Source organism: Protopterus annectens, chromosome 13.part0 (genome assembly GCF_019279795.1).
Source record: "Protopterus annectens isolate FY-2018-M chromosome 13.part0, PAN1.0, whole genome shotgun sequence".
In the NCBI taxonomy this organism is placed as follows: domain Eukaryota; kingdom Metazoa; phylum Chordata; order Ceratodontiformes; family Protopteridae; genus Protopterus; species Protopterus annectens.
Genome location: NC_056747.1, coordinates 1,168,495,770 through 1,168,522,754, shown reverse-complemented (window position 1 = coordinate 1,168,522,754; position 26,985 = coordinate 1,168,495,770).

Sequence of the window (26,985 nt, the reverse complement as noted above, 5' to 3'; positions counted from 1 at the left end):
TTTAGTTTGATGATGGTGCTTTTCTCCTGCTGGGTGCTGCACCTCCTAATTTTTACCATGATTTTATTCCTTCTGTTATACAGCCTATTGATTTTGTTCCACCAGGGTGGCTTGTTTTTTGAGTTAGTTCTGTACCTCTTCCTGGTGGATACAGCTGCCTCTATGCAGCTATTAACATGCTTGTATAGGATTTCTCTGAACAGTTCTGCATAGGCAGCAGTGTTCTCAGGGTTTATGGGGACTAGAAATTTTGCCAGGTTATCAGTTAATAGCAGGAAGTTAGCCTTTGAGTAGTTACTGAATATTCCAGGGTAAGCTGAGGCTTCAGGTTTTATATTTACTTCAAAGGAGACCATTTTGTGGTCTGACCTTAACAGGGAAGACATTACAGTAGGGGTTGTGCAGCACTCTCCCATATTAGTGAGGACCAGATACAATATGGTTGTACCCCTGGTTGGTGTAAAAACAATCTGGTCCAGGGAGTCTGTGTTTATAAAATCCAGGAAACGTGTCTGTACATTTGGTGTCATATAGGATTCACAGGTTAATAGTGGGGTAATTAAAGTTGCCCATGAATATGGTATTGGGTTGGATGGTGAGTGTTTCCAGAAAGTTTAAATACATAGTATGGGTTTCATGGCTCATAGAGGGGGACCTATAGCTGGCATGGAAGTGCTATTGGATTTTGCCTATGGTGATTTGAACATGGATTAGCTCAAGTGCATTGTCCTGTTTGACCAGCCTTGAGGTATTTTTATTTTTGATGTAAATCTAGACACTTCCACATTTAGTCACTGTCTGTGTACTAGCTGGTCACACTGTATAGAAGACATTATAACCTTGCACTGTCAGTGTGCTCTCTGCAGCTTTAAACCATGTCTCAGTGACCATACAGATTTCAGTAGTCTCAAGGGTGAAGAGACCTTCTAGGGAGTGGAGTTTTTTGTTTAGACTCCTAGCATTGAGCAGTAATACCTTTAGATTTTCTTGGTTTTGATTTGCTATGTCATAAGTACTTTCAGTTTGGCATTGCCTGAAAAAGGCACTATGGGGGAAGACAAAGTTTCAGCTAATATTTGAAAGCCTAGAGGGGAGAAGAATAGACCATCTATGGCAAAGCAGCATGGTCTGTTGACCAGCTCTTTCCATGCTGACAAATATTGCACCCCCCTTAGAATGACATCAGAAACTAAGCCACTTATTAAAGTAATTCATCTTTTGTTCATATTGTGGCTTCATCCTTGGAGAAGGTAAAATTCTGCTCAGTGTTAGGCTCATACCAGCCTGAGACACATATTCTGAGAGCTCCATGATGTCTCTCTTCATATAGTCTAAGGAGGCATATCTCAGGTCATTTGCACCTACATGGATTATGACTGAGTCATAGAGGTACTTGTGGTCCAATGTCCTGAGTGTGTTTGTAATGTGGTGGGTCATATCCCCTCATAAGCAACTGACAGTGACTTTCTCCTTCTTCTGCATGGTGAGAGAGACATCAGTATGCCTCACAATGGAGTCTACAATGACCAGAATGTTGGATTGTGTTTTGGCTTGCCTTATGGGCTTAGAAGTAGAGGCTCCATGAGATGTGGTTGTATGTTTTGATGTAGGTGCTGTTTTGAAAGGGTGCATTCATGGCTGCTGAGGATATTTATTATGTGTACTTCATCTAGGAGGTCTCTGGGGTTTAGGAAGGTTACATTTAAGTGCCTCTGCATATGTGGGTCTATACATCTGCTTTGAATTGTGTGTGATGGGTACAGTGTGTGTACTACTGACAACCTTATTGATATTAGGAGTACTTATATGTTAGAGCTTTGGCTCTAGTGACATTGTGTAGATACAACTCTCACATGCCATAGCAATTTACTTGAGAATTAACTGGTTGTCAGAAAACATGAGGCAATTTTTACATTGCCCATATCCACCAAGCTGGTAATGGAAATAGTGGTAAAGTTCATAACCATGGCAACAGACTCTTTTTATTGATAAGACAGTTGGAGTGAGAATATAAAGCAATGTCAGGAGTATTCGGTTTGCAACTCTGGGGACAGTGTTTGTCACTGCAAACTAGTTCTGTGTGCAACTAGGTATTGGTGAAATTTCAATTGTTCTTTTGCAGGAAAAATGTAACTCAGGGTGTCTGTGTCTGTACAGGGCACTGCTAGACACTTGAGAGGAAACTAATAAGCAGACCCTGAAAATTCAAAGATGAAGTATTTAGGCAGACATTCTGAAGTTAGAAACAAATCAAGTAGTACTTAATGAAAACAAAGAATTAGTTTGTCAAGAATGATGAAAAGAGGGGAGTCACGTGAATGGCTACTGCCTGGCTACTACTAGTGCTGGTCTCACCACGGCTTCAGTCTTCTGGGATACAATGCCCTTTGCTTCTCTCACCAGAAGCAAAACATTAGCACCAATCCCAAGATGAGAAGGTGGCCACAGCCGCAGCGTTCGCTCTTTTCATCATTCAGTAAGGTAATATGACCCAATGTCTTTACATATCATTCCAGTCTTATTTTGCTTTTTCAAAATCACAGTCTTTGCCAGTATGAACCTTTTTTTTTTGGTTTTACCATTTTAACTGGTCATATAGGAATAAGATGTTTGGGTGCAAACCTGCTGAAAAATGCACATGTTAAGATGCTATGAGTGATATGAACAATGTCAAAATTGCTGGATAGTAAAAGTGGAAGGACTGAAATTATGACCACCAGAAACTGCACAACCTGCTGTGAATGGCGATGATTCTTGTCAGATATAAGACCAGTAACTGGGAGACCCATTGCTATAAAACTTGTTGACAGAAACATAAATAAAATTTCAAAACTGGTTGTAATGCATTTGAAGCTGTTTTGAATAAATAGCTTCAACATACAGCATACCTTTGGCATGAGGAGTTGTGGCCCCCACACAACTGTTACTTTATATTAGCTTCAAGATCACTGAACCTGACAGTAAGGAGAAGACTGTAGGGTATCTCTTGTGCAGATTTAATAGGCATTCCCCTGTGCAGTGATGTATTGGTTAGTATTGTTGCATCACAGGAAGAAGTTCTCCAGTTTGATTCTTGGCTGGGGCTCCTTCTGTGCGGAGTCTGCATGTCCTCTTTGTGTGGGTTTCCTCTGAGTACTATGGTTTCCTCCCACATTCCAAAAACATGTGTCTAGAGTGTTTCTTTCTGGGCCTCTGCTGAAAAGCTCTGTCCCCAGTCGGACTTTCCTGGTGAATAAATGTTAAAGAAAATAAAAATATTTACATTTTCAGTCTTGCTGTTCTGAGGTTTAAAGTTGTGGCCCTTTGAATTTTAGCAGGAGCCCAAATAAGACTTCAGTTATAAATAACAGTTAAGTAAAGCAGGAAGAGCAACACATATACATATAAATACAGAGGGCGACATGCCACAGAGAGTACCAGAAAGTAAACATTTAATAATGAAAGGAGGTGAAACAAATGCAGTAGAAAAGGTTCTGTTATCCTCCTCTCTCCACTAATTATCATAATGATCTCAGATCCAGAGATGGGCATCCACTGACACCTCCATATTTCAACATGGCAGGAAGCTAGGTAGCCTGCTCTAGAAAGGAAAACTGTGACTAGGAATATACGGGATCCTGTATTATGTTCTGATAGCCACCCTCAGCCAGAAGTTTCAGTGGTGTATCTAGAAGTCCACATGCAAGTGGTGTGGAAGTCTATTCACCATCATGGTGTCCAAAGGGGAGGAGCTAGTTAAGTGCACAAAGGTCATCAGCATGCTCTTCAGCCAGCTGACCTCTATAGACATAGTGTTGCACACAGTCACTTTCCACACAGAATGAAGAAAGAGACACTGAAAGATGTGTCTAGTGAGGTTTTTGATTTGCTACACTCATAGAATTAATTGTCCATAATGACAACATGGACAAGGAAATGTAATGGCCATACTTTAAGTGACAATACTGACACTGTCCACAACTTCACTCCTGATATGCATAGTTCAGCAGTCTTTGTAACATATGTCATTTTTCCAATGCTGAGTCAGGTATGTGGGCAACATTCAATCCAAAGATATCTGTCAATGTAGTCCCACAGCAAAATGTTTCCACTGACATTGCACTCTTGTCTCATAAATCTGCACTGGATTAAATTTTCTCTTTGATTTACTTTTCAAGATAACATATGCTGAGTAGGTGACATTAGCTGGCCATTTCACTTATAATCAGGGACTGTAAAAGGCAGCTATCAGTATTATAAAAAGTCTTTCCCAGTAACAATCATGGCTGCAAGTCTAATATGGTGTCATGTGTGGTGTGAAAAAAATGTGGCCACTCTGTGTGGGAATGTGTGGGATGGGCACATTATATATGCTTGCCCTTCTGTTTCTTGCACTTTCTTTTCTTTGTGTATGATGTGTGAATTGCGATGCCTGTGAGGAAAGGTCTTCAGACATATCAGATATATATAACCATATACTGGGCATCTTTGAGTACAAATATGCAAATGTCATCAACAGGGAACAAGGTAGTATCAGAAGAGAAGGTTCCCAACCACCACAGCTTTGAAGAACTCAGGCTGGTCACCCAAGAACCCAAACTAGTGCTGAGTCCCCCTTACACTAGACCCTCCTCCTACCCTATATTGCTACTTCTCCTCAGGTTCATACATTGCTACTAACTAAGCTAACCTTGTGAGCCATTTTTAAGCCAATTAGCCCCCCCTTGTGAGACTCAAACCCTGCACCTTGTGTTTACAAGACAAACACCTTAACCATTAGGCCACCCTCCCATCACAGTTTTTAGGAAAAAGACAGACTGCGTGACCTGTGGCAGGAGTCCTTGAATGGGGAAGCAGAGATCATTGAAACACCATAATAGCTACATACATAAGGAGTCTTTAATGACAAATGACAATGGATGACATCATGTATCATGTATGCTGTCATGTTCTTTTTGCTGTCCTTGTGTGCTGTTTCTTCCACATGATTATACTTATTTGCTTTTTTTTGTTTACTAAAAGTTTTGCACTGTAAATACATCTCACTGCCCTTGTTAAATTGTAGCCTTTTCTAAACTGCTGACACCCTCCTGTATACTTGTACAAATCTAGATGATTCTATGGAGTCTACTGGCAGAAGCACTGAGTTTCTTGTTTGTTTCATGTGACTGCAGGATACTTTTGTAAGGTTTTCCATTTGGGTGACAAAACTGCATCTGTGTATATTTTCCACATTATTTAGTTGACATGGTATACACACCATTATGCTAAAATAATAGCTATCATATCCTGGGTGTTGGCTAGAGTGTGGATGTTATCATAAAATTATTTTGTTTTAGCATATGTAAGTTTGACATTCCCTTACAGCACAGAAATTCAACTGTGACATTTTAAGGTCATTTAACTGTGTTTATATGCATATTTTTAACAAATTTTATCTCTTACTTTTCACATCTCACCTCTAAACTTTTGACATTTCGGGAGTCCCATTCACAGTTTCAAAACTTTGTGTTACAAGCATTTCAAAATTTATTCTTCGAATTTAACTGTCTCAGATTTATTTCTATGTGGTTATTCAACAGCACCTAGATTAAACAAGCAAGCCCTGTAACATGAGTAATCTACAACATGTTCCATTTAAAGGAGCAATGTGCTATTTTTTTTTCAGAGACTTAGTCAGTCTTTCAGCTTTTCTCGGTTAGGGGTCGCCACAGCAGAACTCCCGTCCGCTAATGATTGGCAGTGGATTTTTACGGTGCTCAGTTACCGGGCCGATGCCCAACCTTCAAAGAAGGCACACCCATTCACACACGCACCTACCTGCATGTCTTTTAATGTCACTCTACCGCGGGGAGGACATGCAGACTCCTCACAGAAGGCGCTCCAGCCGAGAATCGAAAGGGAGAACCTTTTGCTGTGAGGCGACGCTACCTGTTGCACCACCGTGGCCTACTTTCAGAGACTTAGTCAAATGTATTTTTGATGTAAAAGAGATTGTGTTCTTACTTTGTAAAGTCCACTTTTGGAGTGATATAAAATCTTTGCTGTTTGTGTAATCATGAGGTAACATTAAAGAGAGCTTCACTAAACTTTCAGAATGAAAATACTGGAATTGGCTAAAATTTAGAGTATTTAATTTACATCACAAAACATAGCATAACATTTCAAATTTTTCTCCCAAAACATCCTATATATTCATACATTCTTAATGATTGTGGTATAATATCACTATTCCCTTTTTGCTGGTGATTGATTTTGTCGAAACAGGACTGGATGAAAAGTAAATTACAGGCCCTAACAGAAGTGAGGGCAAGGCTATTACATACCTGGTGTTGAAATGTGGTGTGACGCCTTCATAGACATAACCATGGAGGAAGTATAAAACACTACAATTATAGTCCTAAATCAGTAAAAAGATGGGTTTATTTATCACCTTTCTGGTGTCTGAATGGCTCATTATAAGCTTATATAAGCCTCAGGTGTGTTCATCAATAGTCTCACACTGAAAGTGAATTACCCATGTCTCGAACACTATAAAATTTTGGTTCTGATTCGGCACCCAATCATAGTCCTAATTATTCATGCATAATCGAATGAAATGTTCCGTTGACAAAATGGGAACTGCAGAACCAATAGACAATGATTCTTAACAACCTTATGAGTGCTGACACTTTTCCAACATTTTTGGTTGGATCTTTGCTCTGATCATAAAACCACCTTCCTTGGCAGGATGTTTAGTGTAACAATGTACTATCCTGTGTAATTCATGGATGGACTGTTGTTTCCCAAAAATAATTTGGTTGCAACAGTCATTAAAAAGTAAAGGACATGGTTTAAAAGGCCACTTGGCTACCGTAACTCATGACTGAGTAAAAAATATATGAAGAGGATCACCAAAGGAACACTGCAGCACTAAATCCAGAAAATTTATTGAAAAAAGTTAAGGGCTTTCATCAAAATCACAAGACTTCATCAGAACCTTCTTGTGATTTTGTCAAAAGCGCCTAACTTTTTTCAATACATTTTCTGGATTTAGTGCTGCAGTGTTCCTTTGGTGATCCTCTTCATATATTTTTTACTTGGTTTTGGTGTTCGTTATTTCTAAGTAACTCATGACTGAGATTTTTGTAGGATACTGCTGATGTCCAAGCACATGTTTACAACTGCAGAATCAAGGAGGACTTGCTGTGACTCCAGGATTGTATTTTGGTGCTGCTAGGTTTTTCTAAACCCCAAACCAAACAAGAAAACCATGACTTTGCAATCAGCTGTACTGAAATACATAAAGCAACATTATAACATCACAAATACCAAATATTGGCAGCAAGGTAGAATGCTTACTGCCATAGTACACTCCTGAGACAATATTAACAACATATGTTAACCAAATTTGGCAGTGTTGTATGCTACATGCCAACCAGCAGTAGCAGTAGCAGCCAGAAGCATAGCCTGCTCGGCCAGTGCCCTATGCCACTACCATGAACCAGCATTCCACCCCGCTCAGCTCTTTAGGTAAAGAGCCAAAAAGAATATTAAAAAAAGAACTTTCCTTCTATCGCCACACCAACCAAGTGGCCAGATGCACAACATGCTTTTCCTTCTTGCCCGGCCACTCATGTACCATTTCTGTACCTGTGTCCAACCCTTCTCCCTTTTATTAAAAAATAAAAATAATAAGAATTTCTTCTTATAAACTGTAGCAAACTACTTCCTACAAATGTAGCAAACAGTTGCTACAGTTTATACCCTGCCTGTAGCAAGTGTTACAGCATTCAGATTTTAGTGAAAAAAAAATAAAACAAGATTTTTTTTAACTTTTAAACTCTAGCAAACTGTTTGCTACAATCTAGCATGCAGTTGCTACAGTTTAGACCACATATGAAGCACGGCAGCACTAATGTGAACCCCATCACTATGGAACTACACAGGGTCCCTATCCACAAAATCCCAATGCTTTAGTACCATAAACCCCAACACACTACTTGCCTGAGCTACCCTGTGATTAAGAAACTTTCTAGTAACCTCCAATGACTTAAACATGGCTGCTTCCTTCTATACTAGGGATTATTGCTGACCATATCACAATTGCCCCTGGAAACCTCTTACAAGCTGCTAACAAGTCCTTTATTAACAACATAAGCAATTTTCTCTTTGGAATAACCACAATATTATTGCCTCCTAAATGTATAACTATGCCAAACTGGTCACCATATTGCTTACTGGTCACCATATTACCTGCTTACCTCTTCCCAGCTGACAACAACTGACACTATTTCCTCCATATTTGGCTGCACTAGTTCACTTGCCACTGTGCTGGCTCCAAACCCAAAGTCTGGTCTCTAGATCTGCTTTTCTAGCTGCCAATAAACAAAGGAGTGTCCTATCACAACTATCCATTTCTTACCTGAAATGAAAAAAACAAAATTAATATTAATGTCAACCTAAACATCCCCAGTTACCCTACCTAATGTAACTCAAATATGCCCTTAAAGTCAGCCCTCTTAATGAAATCCACAGATCTTTCTTCTTCCAGCAAATCAGATGCCCTTCCTATCCAGAAAGAACGAGTGGCATAATTACACCCATTTATACCTTGCACCTGTAAAACTCTTCTGAGCCACATGATAAAAGTCCTAATTTTAACCTGATGACCCCCTCCCCCCATCATTAAAAACTAACTCCACTAACCATTTGCTACAAACCTCTCTCCATGCCATTCCCCACAAAAATGGACATAATAAATGCACACCACTCTTGGGTAAAACCATTTGCCTGCCATTCCCCATCTGATTGGTCTTTGATCTTTTTAACCCAAAATGCCCCAACATACATAAAAACAGATAATGTAGCCCACAGTACATAAAATAAAAATAAGTGATGCTATACAGACATTCCAATAACAATGGCAACATATGCATACCCAAAGGTAATCTATTATTGCTCAGTTTAGGCTGAACTCTCTCCCACTCTTCAGCATCCTCAAAATCATCCATTTCTTAAGAACAGCCTTCACTCCAGTGTCCAGAAAACCTAGCAGTGGCACTCAGTCCTGCCAAGTGGACCGCAATATTCCTAATTGCATCACCTAACTGCCATTTCTGCATCTAATACCTCATCACCGGTTGAGCCGACCATGCACTCTTCCACCTCAGCAAAGCCTTAACAAAATATTTTAAAACTTTAAGAGCATTACCATATGCTTTCACAGTTCAGACCATGACTGCTGTATAATCTAACTTGCCCAGCCTATCCAATCTCCCACAACACCTCTGACACACTCATACAACTTACCTGAGCTCCTGGAGCTAGCATTTAAAATCTGTGAAATCAAAAGCAGGAAGGACTATCACTCAAAACATTAACATGACAAGGAATATGCTTAGTTGAAAAAGAAAGACTGATATTTAAACAATGCAACACAATCTTCCTCAATAATCCATGCACCAACTTAGATCTCACTGTCTTCTTAGCCAAAACCTAGACTACTGCCAACTTATTCAAGTGAAGCACCATCTTCTTGTTCTGAAACTCCTACTCCCAAACCACTAAAGAAGCCCACGTTGGCATCATTTCTTAGAATCTGATATTTCTCTTCTTCTCCTCAACCCATTCAACTGGCCACCATTCAGCAAACTGCCTCCCACTGAAATATGCAACGATGCTCAAACCTCTGGTGTCTGTTAACAAATCCAAATCAGGCAACGACACCCAGCCCCCTTGACAATATGGCACTCAATTAAAGCATTGGAGGAACTCCAACCATATGGATGCGCCATCCTTGACCTGCTTACTTACCCTCATCAAATGATGTTTCTTTCTCAGCCAAAGATCTCATAAAAGTCCTACATGGTCCAACCGCACATCATGCAAACTTAAGGAAACCTAAAACTTCCATAAACCCTTTAATTTTGAGTTAATCTCTGATGACCAATGCCAGTACCCTCACTCTTGGTTTTTCCACCTTGTCATATGGCAAATTGAACACCTTCACTTCCACACCCATCACCAAACCCAAAAAAAGGGTTTTATCAGGACCCTCCAATTTGTCTTTTGCCAACAGCACCACTAGATCTATGCACAATGGCTCAAACAACCTCATGCCTGTTTCTGCTGCCTTGCTCCTCTCCCTGACTGGTAAAAAAATAATCTAAATAATGAATGACCCCCCCATACCCAACACCCTCTGCTGTCACAACCAGTGCAGTGCTTTACTAAACTTCTCTAAAGTAGCACAAGCAACAGCACAACCCATAGGGATCGCCTTTTCAAAATGTAATTTACCTATCAAATGCATACCTAAAATCATACAGTCCTGCTCACTTACCAGCGTCTATTGGAACACCAATTCTATGGCTGACTTTGCCAACTAGGGATCCTTGAACAATCTAATCACCTGCACCGCTTCATCCAACAATGCATACTGCACCCTAGCATCTACTCTATCAATATGGCCATTAACAGTCACCTTCTGGAAATGCTGAGTAATCTATGATCTGAATTTTCCCTGTTGATTTCTTAGGTACTACACCTAATGGGCATACCCAAAATGTAGGAAATGGAGGAACATCAAAGGGACCTAATAATCTACCCACTGCCACCTCTTTGTTCAATAATGCCTGAGCCATCTCCTCTCTACCTACCACAGACTTAAAATTCTTACACATCTTATCTGAATCCCCCAACCTGTGACTTAACTGAAAAACCATGTCTAAATCCCTCTACCAGCTCCTGTTCCACCAAATTATAAGTGTTACTAGACAGGAGTAACTCCACCCTACTCTCATTAATAGGTGAATGCCTCATCCACTCAGCCCCACCTTACTAACTCCAAACTTCCCTTTCCTCTTGCACTGACCACACCATTATACCCTGCCCCAGTACTGACACCTCTAAACATTTACCTTACTATCCTTCTTCCAACATTTATTAGCCATATGTTGCCCAACACAGTGAGTATAGACATGCAGAAACCTGCATGTAGGCTGAGTGCATTTTCATTCAATAAATACCTTTACTACCTATACTTTCTGCCACCTCTTTAACTGGACCACTGACCTACCCAACCTAATCACCATACAAGTACCTTGATGTCTGCTCTCCCACACCAAAGAATTATTCACCACCTTGAGTTTACAAAAACGTTGAATCTACCAAAGCCAATAATTTGGACAATGAAGTGGATGTCGAGGCACCCCTAAAAATGGAGAACATCGATATTTGTGCAGTAACTGAGACCTGGTTCAAGGGTCCAGAGAGCACCCCTGCAATACCAGGCTACAACTCTTACCACACTTACCACTCTTACCTCACACACTCTTACCACAGTCACCAAACCAAGACCAAAACACTAAAGGTGGAGGAGTGTCCATATTCACCAAGGATATTAACACCTCCAGGCTAGTTGCCCAACACAATGTATCTGAAATTTTCCAGGTGCAACTAGCACTAGGTAAGACTGCAATCCAAATTGTAGCTTGCTACAGATCCTCCACCATGCCCCAAGAGTCTCACTACACCTCTAAACATACTGTCAAATGTTAAGATACAACCAAACACCCTAATACTGGGTGATTTCAACTATCCTGCCATTAAGTGGGAAAACTACTCGGGTACCAACACCTTTTCCCAACGGTTCTTGGAATTCATAAATTCCAATGCCCTGGATGAACTAATCCATTGTCCCACCACGGGCTCCAATATCCTAGACCTGGACATTAACAACATGGGAGATAGATGCTCTACACCAGTGGTCACCCCCTCATTGGTCAGGTCTGACCATAAGATAATCACCCTTGACATCCACATCCCACCCCCACCCCCCAGTAAGGAAACTTCCATAAAAAAACTTCTCCAAAGCCAACTTCATGCTACTAAAGTCAGAAGTGACAAACTTCATGACATCCATGCAGATGGGAGCTGAAAGTTCGACTGCTGAATCCTACACTAAGGCACTGTATGAGCACTTCAACTCATGCATGAATCGTGCCATCCCAAATAGAACCAAAATACTCTCCTCCAAAAAAAGGAAGCCAATCTGGTGGTCCCTGCCATAAACAAACTATACAACAGAAGAAGAAACTGTTGCAGAAAAGAGGAAAATCCCAGGATGCAAAAAACTCCCTTACCAGCCTCAGTAAGAAGCTGAGATCCTTCATAAAACCCTCCGAAGCTAGTTACGAAAATAAAATTGCCAAAGATTCCAAAGACAACCACAAGGCATTCTATAGTTATGTCAAGAATCTGAATGGCAATGCTCAGATCTGCTCTGAGCTGCAACAGAATGCCATTAAATATACTGATCCCAAGGATATTGCCAGTATCCTGGCAGATCAATTTAGTGCCAATTTCACCCCCCTCTCATCCCCTAAAGGCCCCAGCTCAAAACCAAAAGATTGCCAAACTCCGCTAATCTGGGCCACACAGGTAGAAACCGCGCTCTCCAAAGCTAAGAATACAGCATCCATGGGACCAGATGACATCCTGGGCTGTGTACTACATAATGAACTGGCACCTCACCTAAGTGTCATGTTTAATCATAGCCTCACCTCAGGCTTTGTGCCCACTGAGTGCCGCACAGCTACAGTTATCCCACTCCACAAGGGGTGATCCACCTTGGATCCCAGGAATTACCATCCCATCAGTCTGATGAGCCTGATTTGCAAGGGCATGGAACGCATTATCATGGAACTTATAAACAAAGACATTGGCAACCTTCAAACACTGGACCCCACCCAGTTTGGGTTCATGAAGGGCCGGTCTTGTTTCCTGAACCTGATTGACTTCTTCAAATCAGTCTCCAGAGCTGTTGACGAGGGTAAGGCGGTCCACACAGCCTATCTGGACATCACCAAGGCCTTCGACACAGTCCCCCACTCTGGAATCATTGATAAACTTACTAAGCTGGGCATAAATCCCTGTGTCACTCGATGGGTTGCCAACTGGCTTACTGACAGAACCCAGACTGTAAAAGTAGCCGACTCCAAATTCAGCTCCAGACAAGTGACAAGTGAAGTACCTCAGGGTTCAGTGCTGGGACCGCTCTTATTTGGCATCTACTTCTCTGAAGTACAGGCCAACACTAGGGGGCTCTGGCTGACAGAGTTCGCAGATGACTACAAACTGGGAGCCATTATTGAATCCCCAAATGATGTGGATATTCTACAAAAGGGCCTTACAGAAACAGATGCTTGGTGCCAGAGCCATGGGCTCAAGCTTAATGCCAAGAAATGTATAGTTATCCCCTTTGGGAAAAACCATACCCATGAATTACCACATAGGTGGCAGTACACTAAACACCAAAAGTGTGATGAGAGACTTAGGGACACAGGTGGACAGTGGTCTCACCTTCGATAACCACATTGCCACAACAGTCAGGAAATCCTTCTATGTGGCACACCTCATCACTAAGGGCTTTTCATCCAGAAAAAAAGGAGGTCATTGTCCCACTGTACTCATCCCTCAATACACCCATTATAGAGGATAACACCTCATTTGGTATGTACCTCACAAGACATTTCTAACAGCTAGAAAGGCCACAGAAATACCTCACTAAAAGAATCACAGGCCTAAAGCAGATGCCATATGCTGACCGTCTAAAAAAACTCCAGCTATACTCTGTGGCATATCGTTTACTCAGAGGTGATCTCTGCTTAACATACAATGCCATGTCAAAACCTGAGCTGTTGGACATGCTCCACTTAAAGAAATCCCAATCCCTCAGAACCACAAGCTGCAGGGATATAAATTGTGGGAAGAAATATCGCCTCCCTGATCATTAAAATATAAGAACACAGGACCTTCTGCAACTCTTTCTCTGCTATAATGGCAATAAAATAAGTAAAGCTCAATACCCAGTTATCCCAAATCTGGTCTTTAACCCCCGATAGTTTTGACTCTGACACTCTCTGAATTGCCTGAGTACCTATGAGGTCAAAAACCTCAGTCAAATACCGGCACCGTATTCTCTCCTTCACCACCTGCAGAATATGAGCAGTAATTGAGCAGTAAAGTAAATATGAGCAGTAATAAAAACTGATCTACTTCCTGGCCTGCTTGCTTCTTCCTTAATCTCCAAGGATGCTTGTTGGCCCAAACATGGACCTATCTCTGCTGTTTGACTTCCTGTGCCTACAACCCCCACCCCAGGCAAAAAAGGAAAATCCCTGTCCTCTACCATACAACCTGTATTCATATCCAAACTGAAATCCTCCTTTAAAACTGCAAAGTCTTCACTTAAAGGCACCCCTGGGCTCCATCCCCCCTCGAAGTACACTCTGCAACCTGCTCCTGTCACCTACATTCGACTCACACAGCAATATAAGCAGATCAGCATCCAACAATACAGTAATCCCCTGCCGTTGGCCTGTAGATGCATCATGTTCATTACATGCTTGTTGCTGCTGCTCCATCAACCATGGACATTTTGTCCATCTCTCTCTCTCTCTCTCTCTCTCTCTCTCTCTCCTTTTCACTTTATCTTACTGAACAATCTCCTGAGGTGCCTGCCCTTGAGTCAAAGCCATCTGCAGCAATTTCTCAGCTTGGGATACCAACTCTAGCCATTTTTAAACAAGGCATTACATCTGTACCATCCTGAAACAAACATAAAAAAATCAGTGAAATCATGACATGGCAACAGCAGTCAACTCTCTGCCTTTATTCATCTTCCTGAACCCCAGCACTTACCTTAACCAGTGAATAACCCTATTCACACACATTCACCCACCCACCTTACTAACTGCAACCTCAGGCAAATCAACCCTGCCAATATACTAAACATGAAAACTGCCCGTCCACAAATGCTACCACCCCACTCAGCTCCAGAAACAATGAGCAAACAAGGCACATATTTTAAATAAATGCACTTGTATGTAAAATAGTTAGCATAATATCATTTGTATTAGCATGACTTTCCTGATGTGTATGGATTCCATTAATCAACTCCGGAATACAGTACTGCATTCACTGGCTGTGCAGAACCACTCTGCTAATGATCAGTTAATGAAGCATAAATTCAAATGTATGCTATTATTTTTTTTACTTCAATCCCTAGTCTTTGCCATTCCCCCAACACATTTTATGAGGAACAATCCAACTACAGAACACAAACTGGACATTTTCTGAACTAAGTTGCAGCTGGCCACTTTATTAAACCCTGGCCCCCATACCTATGTAGTCGCTATTAGCTATACTTCATAAAAATGCAGTACTGACCATCCATTACAATTGCCTGCCTATCTGTTTAAAATTATATTTTATGAACTTTAGGTATTAAGGGAAAGCAATCCTACCTAGGCAAGCCTGTTGCCTAGGCAACAACCAGTTATTCTGGTGACACTACTTACATTAAAGCTAATGTGCCGGCGCACATCGCCAGAAACCTCCTGGCACACCACAAGGCTTACATGATGGCAACAAGCAATAAAAGCACCCACACAATACACTAATCTACTATTAAAGTTAGCTAAGTCACATTATATTATGAAATACTACTGATCACACTTATTAAGCAGGTTATGTAACCCCCGGTACAAATGCTTCCTGATGCCATTCCTCTCCCCAGAAACACTTCAGTTTAAGTTAACAGCTAAACTGATAACAGACTCACACAGTTATAAAACTCCCTTTTACATAAAGCCTGCAACCGGTGTGCTTTCTGATAACCTAAGCTCTCAACAACCACACTACCTGACAGCTATCCCCAACAATAAAGTGGCACAAATAAATTTCAAAAAACTGTCTGACTAAATATACCTACTCACTCATAAACCTAACACAACTTACCTGTCTCTGCTACAAATACTTGGGACCTAATCACTAACTGCTGATCACCCCAGTCACTACACAATCCACCCAATTCAAATTTGCAGAGCAAAAGAGGGCAACTGTCTCCCTAACATAATTTATTAACACCTATGTGGTGTGGAATGTCACACCTCTACCAGCTTACACGCATCTTGCATTCCAGAGCATTTTCTAAAAAATAAACTTAAAACATATAACATAAACAGCTGTAATTATTTTGTGAGCAGTAAAAGCTACCAAAACTGTACAAATAACAATGTTATCAGTAAGAAGTATTCTTTACAGTAATAATAGTCAGTACATCCATAGTCTTTTCCAAAAATACTATAATACATTATAATGCACACAACCCCCAAATTATATTTTTCTAAACTTTCACAAACAAATTTGCATGTCTTGAAAACTGTACCACCTAGACATATATTGTTAGAAGATTTTTGCTAACTAGACATAAGCTATCACATGACAAGAAATTCCTCTATAAGTACTTTCATAAAAGGAGATACTGCCAGCACAGCTAGCTGGATTATAATGCACACAAACCTCAAATTATATTTTCTAAACTTTCACAAACACATTTGCATGTCTTGAAAACTGTACCACCTAGATATATATTGTTAGAAGATTTTTGTTAACCAGACATAAGCTATCATATGACAAGAAATTCCTCTATAAGTACTTTCACAAAAGGAGATACCGCCAGCACAGCTATCTGGATTTTTGGAATTAATTATATGTCATTTGTGAATATAAACATGAACTATATAAGATGCTTGTGTTTTAAATGTATTAGAACTGTATGTTATTTGTATATCAAACTGGTTGGTACAGACATATGTGTTGAAAAGGTATTTTGTAAAGTACTGAGCTTAAAAATGTACCCACAATATGCGGTATTATAACTGTTTAAATGTATATATTTTAACAGTGGAAACTGGGATACAGAAGGATAACAGTCTAGTAAATTTAAGAAAAATAGCTGAAATTAAATTACTTTATGGCTGTGCGATAAAATATGATATCTTTCAGTATCAATGCATCAAGGAGAACAATGTCTAAAACTAGGGAACTTTCTGTATTGTCTTGGAAGTGTTCTATTGTTTTATGACTTCCAGCACCTGCCAAAGATATGAGGAAAAGCCCTTGTCTATGTATTTTTACAGACAGATGCTAAATGCTACCAGCTGCTATCAGTGGTTGGTTTGGGCCTGGGGACTAGAAGTCAGATGACAAGAAATTCTGTCATTCTGCAAGCTAGCCCAGCAGTAATATCTGAGATATTAATTTGATAGCTCCAGAATACAGCATTCTGTATTCTGTCTTGAACCTGACAACAACAACAACGATAAGAACCATTCACCACATCTGCCTTGCAATGTGAGTTAATTAGGGAATAGAAATTCTCTTAGATTCAGTCAGAAATATAGTGAAGCATAGTTTAGATATTTTTTTTATTTATTTGAGACTTCCTGCAATGTTGTTTTAAATATTTCCTGTGGTTTTGAACTCTGATGTCACTGTGAATATATATTGAGTATTTTCTTGTTCTTTTGTTAGTTATTGTTAAATATATTTAAACCTTCAATTGTGGCTGATCTTTGTAGAGATATTTAAGTTCTGAGAGTACTTGCATATTTATTTGGTGACACTGTGTAAGCCACTACTAATAGCCTTGCTCTTGATCAAACTACCATCTGTATTAATAGGAACATTACACAGTAAGATTGGACACCCTTTGTTAAGGGCCTTAAAGTAGCTGATAAGGAGTTGGCTGGTGGCAGTGATAACTACCTTATAGTCTGGGCAAAAGGGAGCATAGCTAGTAAACCTGTGCCAGCCTTTCCCAGGTGTGTGTGTGTGTGTGTGTGTGTGTGTGTGTGTGTGTGTGTGTGTGTGTGTGTGTGTGTGTGTGTGTTTGTGTGTAAATCAAATGTCAAAGAGTGTGTGTTTCACCTACTTGGGCAGGGACATGAAGCACTGGTTGGACAGAGAAGGTGCTGGAGGTCTTGGCTTGGCCACTCAGCTGAGATCTCAACTCTATAATGGTGCCATTGGGCAGTCTAACTAGAGATCTGGAGAAAGAGGGAGAAGCCAGCCCCAGACTAACTGTGGTCTCTGTGTGCTCTTAAGGGAAATTGCATTTGATGCAAAGAGCTGCATCTGGAAATGATGTGTGCGTACCTTGGCATCCTCTCAGTGTATGTCCCCCACTTTTGCCAGTGAAGAGGATTGAAGCTCCTTAATTACTGGTCCACTGGTGGGTTGTCACATTTATTGGTGAGCAGTGGTGGGATATCTACATATTGGGATTCAGTGGTGTGGATATTGAACTCCTGTTACTTGTAAACAGTGTCACTTAAGAAGGTGTTTGTACTCTCAAGCAGCCACACAGTGAGCATTCAGAGTTCCATATCTCAAAAGTTTTATTTATTTTTGTTAGCTTAGTTAGTCAGGGAGAGCAGGTAAGGATGTCAACAGAGGATTATGATAAACTGACAAGGAGCCAGTTGGCTGAGATGTGCCAAGCAAAGGACTGTTGCATTCCAGCCTGACTAAAGCAGAAATAAATGCAGCCTTAGCCACAGCTGCATCACAGGCCAGCAACCAGGAAGACAACTAGACTGGTATTCAGGATGTACAGCTCTCAGAAAATGGACAGTTCATCCTTTCCTCAGAGGACTTAAAAATCCATCTGGAATTAGAGACTTGAACTGGAGGACAGACATTTGGAAATAGAATCAGCAGAGAGACTGCAGCATTTGGAGGCTAAAGAAAATGAGAGACTGAGATGTTTGGATGCTGAAGAAAATTAGAGGCAGAGACAACATGAAAAGGAGATGCTGACTCTTTGCCAAGGTCATGGAAATTATGAGGAAGGGAATAACTGAACGGCAGAAGCAATAAAAGTCAGTAACTTTCTTCCAAAATTTACAGCGGGTGATAATTTTGATAGTTTTATTCACATGTTTGAAAGGATATGTAAACAGTATAATGTTGACCAAGGGCTATGGGTATGGCTCCTTACCCCCTTACTCCATGGTAAAGCTGCAACTACTGTTACTAAATTGTCTGATACTGATTTCTTAAATTATAATACATTAAACATTGTTTATGAGAGTGTTTTAAGTTAACACCTGAAGTTTATAGAAAAAAAGTTTCATGAGCATAGATGCAAGGCAGATAAAAGTGTGTGTGAATATATTCCTGAGTTAAGCACTTATTTTCAAAGGTGGGTGAGTGGGTGTTAGGTCACCATGTTTGAAAGGCTGGCAGACCTTTTGGTGAAGAAACAAGCCCTTAGCACATTGCCTGAGGACATGAGAATCTGGTTTGCATATAGGGAATGTAATACTGCAGATGAGACAGGGAAAAAGGGAAACCTATACCTAGCAAGCAGGGCATCACTAAACAGGAAATGGATACCCAGTGCTATACATAGGTCTAGGGGAACCCATGGTGGGCAGCTTAAACCGCCTCAACAGAGTCAACCAGTAACAGGGTAAGCCACTAGCTCAGGTACATGGCCAGGATCAAGGGCTAAAAGTTTTAAATGTAACTAGTGGGAACATATAGCATATAGATGTCCATGGAGGCAAGGTGGGGTACAAAAGGTGGGAGAGCCAGTAAGTGGGAATGACAGAATGTGAGCAGTAATTTTTGTCCAGACAAAAAGGGTACCAAACTGCCACACGGGGTTATATCCTATCTTAGTAGATGGAAAACAGGCCACTGCTAAGACAGACACAGCCTCTGACCTAACCATTGTGAAGTTTTCAATGGTTAAAGTGGAGCACTACTTGCTTGGGTAGTCTACACCAGTCAGAGCTTTAGGAGAGACTCCATTCCAAATACCTTTGGCTAGGGTTCACCTTGACTGGGAGGATGGAAAAGGAAGCAAGCAAGTAGGTGTGTTTGAGGATATCCCTGCAGATGTCCTGATAGAGAATGATTCTGATACTACAGTACCTTGTGTGCATGCAGTTACATGCAGTGAGGCTTGGAGACAAGCATGTGGGTCTGGTAGTGTGGGAGGACCCAGACAGATCACACACTTGAAGCCAGGACTAGCAAGGTGGCTACTTCAGGGAGTGAGCTACCCAGTAGCAGTGAGACTGAATGTGAGCCACAGCTGCTTGAGGGTACTGATGTTCTCTTGGACAGAGTGACTGCAAGGGCAGGGGTGAGTAGTAGTACCCAGGCTGACAGTGAAGCACCACTGTCAGAAGATACCAGACTTCCTGTGGAAGGGGAGCTGTGAAGGGTTACAAAGAGTGAGGTGAGACAGGCTCAGGTCTCAGACCCTACGTTACAATACTTGAGGTAGGTAGCCAGCGAGGCACCTGATTCTCAAGGAAATGGGGGAATCCATATACTTAGACAAAGAGTTATTGTACAGAGATTGGACCCCAGAGGGAGGGCTAGAAGGTGAGAGAATACAGCAGTTGGTAGTGCCCAGAGCCTACCATCTGGCACTTCTAGCCATAACGCATGACATTCCCTTTGCAGGGCATATGGACATAAAGCATACAAAGAGATATATTATAAAGAACTTTTCTTGGCCTGGGATTTCCAGGGATGTAACAGGGTACTGCAGGAACTGTGACCAGTGCCAAAAGGTAGGCAAGGCAGGAGACATGGTCAAAGCTCTTTTGGCACCTTTACCTGTGATTGAGGAGCCATTTCAGAGGATAGCTATGGATATTGTGGGTCCTCTGAGTACCCAAGTTCCAAAGGGAAGACGTATATCCCACTGGTAGTAGATTATGCTATCAAATACCCTGAGGCAGTGGCTATGTCCTCCATCGAGGCAGAAAAGTTGGCAAATGCTTTGTTAGAGATGCTCAGCAGGGTAGGTTTCCCAAAAGAGATACTGACTCACAGAGGTGCCAATTTTATGTCAGACCTACTGACTTGTCTGTGGAAGAACTGTGGGGTAAAGCACCTAAAGACCACCCCCTTCCATCCCCACACTAATGGTCTGGTGGAGAGGTTAAACTCTTCACTAAAGATCATGCTACACACATTTGCAAACTAGTTCAAGAGTTCAAGAGGGAGCGGGACAGATATTTGCCCCATCTGTTGTTTGCTTACAGAGAGGTGCCCCAGGAATTAACAGGTTTTTCACCCTTTGAGTTTGTGTATGGGCTTAGGGTGAGGGAGACCTCTAGATTTGATTTGTGATGAGTGGGAGGGTGAGTATTAATACCACAAAGAATCTGTTGTAGCATATGTCCTAAATCTCGGGACAAGGCTCTGGAAACTCATGGGCATGGCCCAGGAGAACCTGGCAGAAGCCGAACAACAGCAAAAGGTCTGGTATGACAGGAATGCTTGAGCTAGAGAGTATGCTGTAGGGCAACAGGTAATGGTTCTCATTCCTGTCAGACACATTAAGCTGCAGGCAGCTTGGGATGGATCCTTCAAAGTAGTAAGGAAGGTCAGTGCTGTTAACTATATGGTAGAACTGCTAGGCAGATGGCAGGAGCACAAATTGTACCATGTTAACACCATATAACTTTACCATGATGGGGAGGCTGTGGTGCTAAGTATTTGCAATAGAAGGCAGCAGGAGTCTGTGGGGGAATCCATGGCTACAGGGAGACAGCCAGCAAAATTCCAAATTACTATGGTGGAGCCTAGGGTTGCAGGCATATGATAGGGCAGTGCAACACTGTAATGGAGTCAGCAATGCAAAGGCAGCTGGGATCTCAAGACAGATTATGGGGTAATGTATTCCGAGATAGGCTCATCCCTGTCAAGCAACATTTGTCAAGGGTCACTTGAAAAACTATCTTGAGTCTTCGGGGAGGGAAGAAGTGTCATGAAAGGAGATACTGCCAGCACAGTTATCTGGAAATGTGTGAATAATTATTTGTCATTTGTGAACATCAACATGATCTATATAAAATGCTTGTGTTACAAATGTATTAGAACTGTACTTCATGTGTATATCAAACTGGTTGGTGCAGACATATGTGTTGAAAAGATATTTTGTAAAGTACTGAGCTTAAAGATGTATCCACAGTGTCCCTTACTGGAATAGAACAGAAATGTACATACACTATTGTAAGTGTTTAAATATATATATTTTAACAATGGAAACTGGGATACAGGACGTTAACTTCAGTCTAGCAAATTTTAGAAAAATCGCCGAAATTAAATTACTCTATGGCTATGCAAAAAACTATGATATATTTCAGTTTCAATGCAGCAAGGAGACACAATGTCTTAAACTAGGAAACTTTCTGTATTGTCTTGGAAGCGTTTTATTGTTTTATGACTTCCAGCATCTGCCAAAGATATGAGGAAAAGACCTTCTCTATGTATTTTTACAAGTAGATGCTACATGCTACCACCTGCTATCAATGGTTGTTTTGGGCCTGGGGACTAGAAGTCAAATGACAAAAAATTATGTCATTCTGCAAGCTAGCCCAGCAGTAATATTTGAGATATTAATGTGAGTGGTCTCTTAGAGGAACACAGCATTCTGTATTCTATCTTGAACCTGACAACAACAACAATAAGAACCATTCACCACATCTGTCTTGCAATGTAAGTGAGTTAAATAGGGTATAGTAATTCTCTTACACTCAGTCAGGAATATAGTGAAGCATAGTTTAGATGTTTTTCTATATTTATTTGAGACTGTCCTGCAATGTTGTTTTAAATATTTAATGTGGCTTTGAACTCTGATGTCACTGTGAATATATACTGAGTATTTTCTTGTTCTTTTATTATTTATTATTAAATATATTTAAACCTTTAATTGTGGCTGATCTTTGTTGAGATATTTAAGTTCTGAGAGTACTTGCATATTAATTTGGTGACACTGTATGGGCCACTCCTATTGGCCTTGCCCTTGGTCAAACTACCATTTGTATTAACAGCAACATTACGCAGTAAGATTGGACACCTTTTGCTAAGGGCCTTAAAGTAGCTGATAAGGAGTTGGCTGGTGGCAGTGATAACTACCTTATAGTCTGGGCAAAAGGGGGCATAGCTACTCAACCTGTGCCAGCCTTTCTGAGGTGTGTTTTTGTGTGTGTGTGTAAATCAAACCTCAAAGAGTGTGTGTGTTAGCTATTTGGGCATGGACATGAAGCACTGGTTGGGCAGAGAGAGTGCTGGAGGTCTTGGCTTGGCCACTCAGCTGAGATCTGAGCTCTATAGCTGTGCCAGTGGGGAGTATTATCGAGGATCTGGAGAAAGAGGGAGAAACCAGCCCCAGACTGACTGTGGTCTCTGTGTGCTCTTAAGGGAACTTGCACTTGATGCAAAGAGATGCATCTGGAAATGCTGTGTGTGTACCTTGTCATCCTCTCAGTGTATGTCCCCCACTTTTGCCAGTGATGAGGATTGAAGCTCCTTGATTACTGGTCCAGTGGTGGGTCATCACAAGTACGTGTTTATTGAGATACTTATAGAAATGTGAACATATATGCTTAATTGTATAATCAGCAAAATAAATAATACAGGATATTTATCAAGATGTGCAACTTATTGTGCATATACCAAAACACGCTTTCTTCAACAACATCTAAAATTTCACCTACTATCATGCAGCAGTGTTCACACTTATATAACTCTCTCTTCCACACATTCTCACATTCTGCCTGCAGTAATTATTTCTGAGGAGGATGTGTATTATTTTTTTTAAAAGACAGAAAATTAAGAAAGCAGCTGGTCTAGATGGGGTTTCACCCTCCTGTTTAAAAACATGTGCTGATCAACTGGCTTCTGTTTTTACTTGAATTTTTAATAAATCATTAGTGCTGTGTGAAGTTCCCTTATTTGTTAAACAAACCACAATCATTCCAGTGCCTAAACAATCCACTATAACAGGACGGAATGGCTACTGGCCTGTTTCTTTTGAAATCAGTGGTCATGAAGACTTTTGAGAGGCTGGTGTTAGCTCACTTGAAGGATATTACAGCTCCTTCATTGGACCCCCTTCATTTTGCTTATCAAGAGAACCAGTCAGTAGGTTATGCAATTAATATGGGCTGCACTATATCTTGCAACATCTTGACAACCCAGGGACATTTTATTTATTTATTTTATTTTATTTATTTGCTGTTGGTTAACCAGGATGGTCCATTGGGCCAAGTGAACCCATTTTCAATGGAGTCCTGGGGAGAAAAGCTCCAACAAGAATACATGTTACAGAGATTTACATTACATAACATACAAGACATAGCAAGGTATAGTTTACAAACAGTAAAATTATCAACAAAAATAATAATAGAGTGAAGTTATACCTAATATATATATATATATATATATATATATATATATATATATATATATATATATATATTTTTTTTTACATAGAATAATTCAGGATGATAGATGATATTAAGAAATTAGATTATGAGCAGAATATGGGTGGTGAAGGTAATGAGAATACAGGAAGTGGAGAGAATACAGGAAGTGGAGAATATTTATGTGGGGAGGGAGCAGGAGCATTCCCATGTGGATGCCAGGTAGGAGTGAAGAGATTTTTTAAAGGTTGGAAGGCTACTGATGGTTCGAATGGAGGGTGGGAGGGAGTTCCATAGTTGAGCTATGGAAAAAGAGAGGAGGTTTTGTCCTGGGGGGGTGAAGGGGTCTGTAGACTTCTAATAGGTTTTGATTAGTGGATCTGAGAAGTCTTTGAGTCTGGTGAATTTTAAAGGTAGAAGAAAGAGCGGGACAGAGAGATGGTTGGAAAATGAGTTTGTGTGCATATGTGAGCTGAGTGTAGGAGAGGTAGTTGGGAAGTTCGAGCCAATTTAGTTTATGGAGTGATGCGCATTGATGACTTGAAGCTTTGTCACTAGTGACAAATTTGGCTATTTTGTTGTAACAGGTAGCTAGTTTAGTTTTAATAGGAGATTGTAGATTAGTTAAAAGGGGGGCACCATAAAGGAGAGAGGGGAAGAGAAATGTAGTAGAGAGAGTGAGTTTGGTTGCTGGTGAGAGGAATCGCTTGTGTCGATAGAGCAGGCCGAGTTTTTGGTGTTTTTTTTAATGTTTATTAGTAGATGGGACTCAAATTTAAGTTTATCGTCAATTTGAACTCCTAGAAGTTTGGTTTCAGATACCAGTTCAAGTGGAGTATTATTTTGACTGGTGATGGAGAATAGTTGTCTATCTAATCTGTTTGTTTTAGAGGGGGTAAATATCATTAATTTTGATTTAGCTGCATTAAGTGCAAGATGGTTATTTTTCATCCACTGTTCTGTGGTGGAGAATGCTTCTTGGGTGAGCTTTAGAAGGGTTGGAATGGAAGAGGCTGCACAGATGATTGTAGAATCATCTGCATATTGTATGATGCTAGCATGGGGGATAGAGTGATGGTAATCATTTACGAAGATGTTGAAGAGGAGGGGGCCTAATATGGAGCCTTGTGGGACACCTGTGGGGGTGTTTAAGAAAGAGGAGATGGCTTTTTTCCATTTGACAACTTGTTGCCTGTTTGAGAGATAGCTGGTGAACCAGTTGAGAGTTGAAGGTGATAGGTTTAGCTTTGACAATTTAGTGAGTAGTAGGTTATGGGAGATAGTGTTGAATGCTTTGGAGAGATCAAGAAGGATGGTAGATACATTAAGACCGGAGTCTCTAGCTTTATTCACAGTTTCAAGGAATGAAAGGAGGGCTGTCATAGTACTATGATTAGGGCGGAAGCCATGTTGAGTTGAAGTAAGTAGATTGTTCTCTTATAAATAGGGAAGGAGTTGTAAATGGATACATTTTTCTAGAATTTTTGATATAGGAGAGAGGATGCCGATGTGCCGGAAGTTGGTAATGCTAGTATTATTCCCTCCTTTATGAAGGAGAATGATGAAAGCTTTTTTCCAGATTTGTGGAACAAGACCTTCTTGGATGGAGCGGTTTATTAGGATATTAATTGGGAGGGCGATGGCATCTGCAGATGTGCTGAGGAAGTGTGAGGGGATGTTATCGGGGCATTAGTGCATGGCTTAAGCTTCTTAAGTTTTTTTATAGTGGAAGTAGGGATAGGTTTCAGTGAGAATGTAGGGGGTTGTGAGGTAGTATGGTGATAGAGTGAAGAAGAGGGGGTGTAGGAGGAGGGCGGGTGGTAGTAGGGGGTGGGTGGTTGCTCGAGAAGGAAGAGGTAAGTTTGGAAATGCAGTCATTGAAAAAGGAGTTAAATTCAGTGGCAAGTTCATTGTCTTCTACATTTGGGTTGGGGTTTGGGTTTTCAGTTGTGCCAGGTTTTAGGAGGGAGGTTATACCTTTCCAGAATTTTTGTGGATCAGTTTTGTATTTACTTTGGAGAGAAGTGTAGTTGTTTTTACGGTCTGTTGAAATAAGCTTTTTTACCATATTGCGAAGAGTTTTGTATTCATTAAGGGTAGTGGGAGATTTGTGCTTCTGATAGCGTGTTCAGGCTTTATCTCTTAACCGCATGGTTGTCAATGTGAGTTTAGTTAGCCAAGGGGTGGTTTTGTTTTTTATTCTTTTGGTTTTTAATGGAGCATGAATATCTAAAAGATTTTGGAAAGTAGTATTAAAGTGAGTGCTTGCACTTTCGAGGGGTAGAGTTTTTAGGGGGGTCCAGTTAAATGATTTTAAGGAGTTGGAGAAGGCTTCTGGGTTGAAGTTTTTTAGGTATCTGAAGGTAATGTAATTATGGGTAGCTTGTAATGGAGAAGGAAGGCATGTAGCAAAGATGGGAAGGTGGTCGCTTAACGAGTCAGGGAGAGTTCCACTATTGGGGTAGTAGTGGGGGTGAGAGACTAAGATCCAGTCTATAATACTGCCAGTAGTGAAGTCTTTAGAGGGCCTAGTGGTGGAGTTGATGAGTTGGGAGAAGTTATATAGGTTGATGTTAATGGAGGGGGTATGGGATTGACTGGAGGACCAATTGATGTTGGTATCTCCCATAATGATGGTTTTGTTAAATATATTGGTTGAGAACTAGGAGAGGATGTCTTCAAGAGTAGAGATATTGTCTCCAGGGGGAATGTAGAGTGAGGCTATACATATATTTTTGTGCTTGTTTAATTGAAGTTGGGCTAGTATTAATTCTGTGTTGTTAAATTGAGGAATAGCTTTATTGTAGGGAGTAATGCATAGAGAGGATGAGTAGAGTAGGGCTACTCCACCACCTTTTTTACTGGTTCTGTCTGCCCTGATAATAGAATAGTTAGGTGAAAATATCTCCTCATCCTTTATATGAGGTTTTAGCCAGGTTTT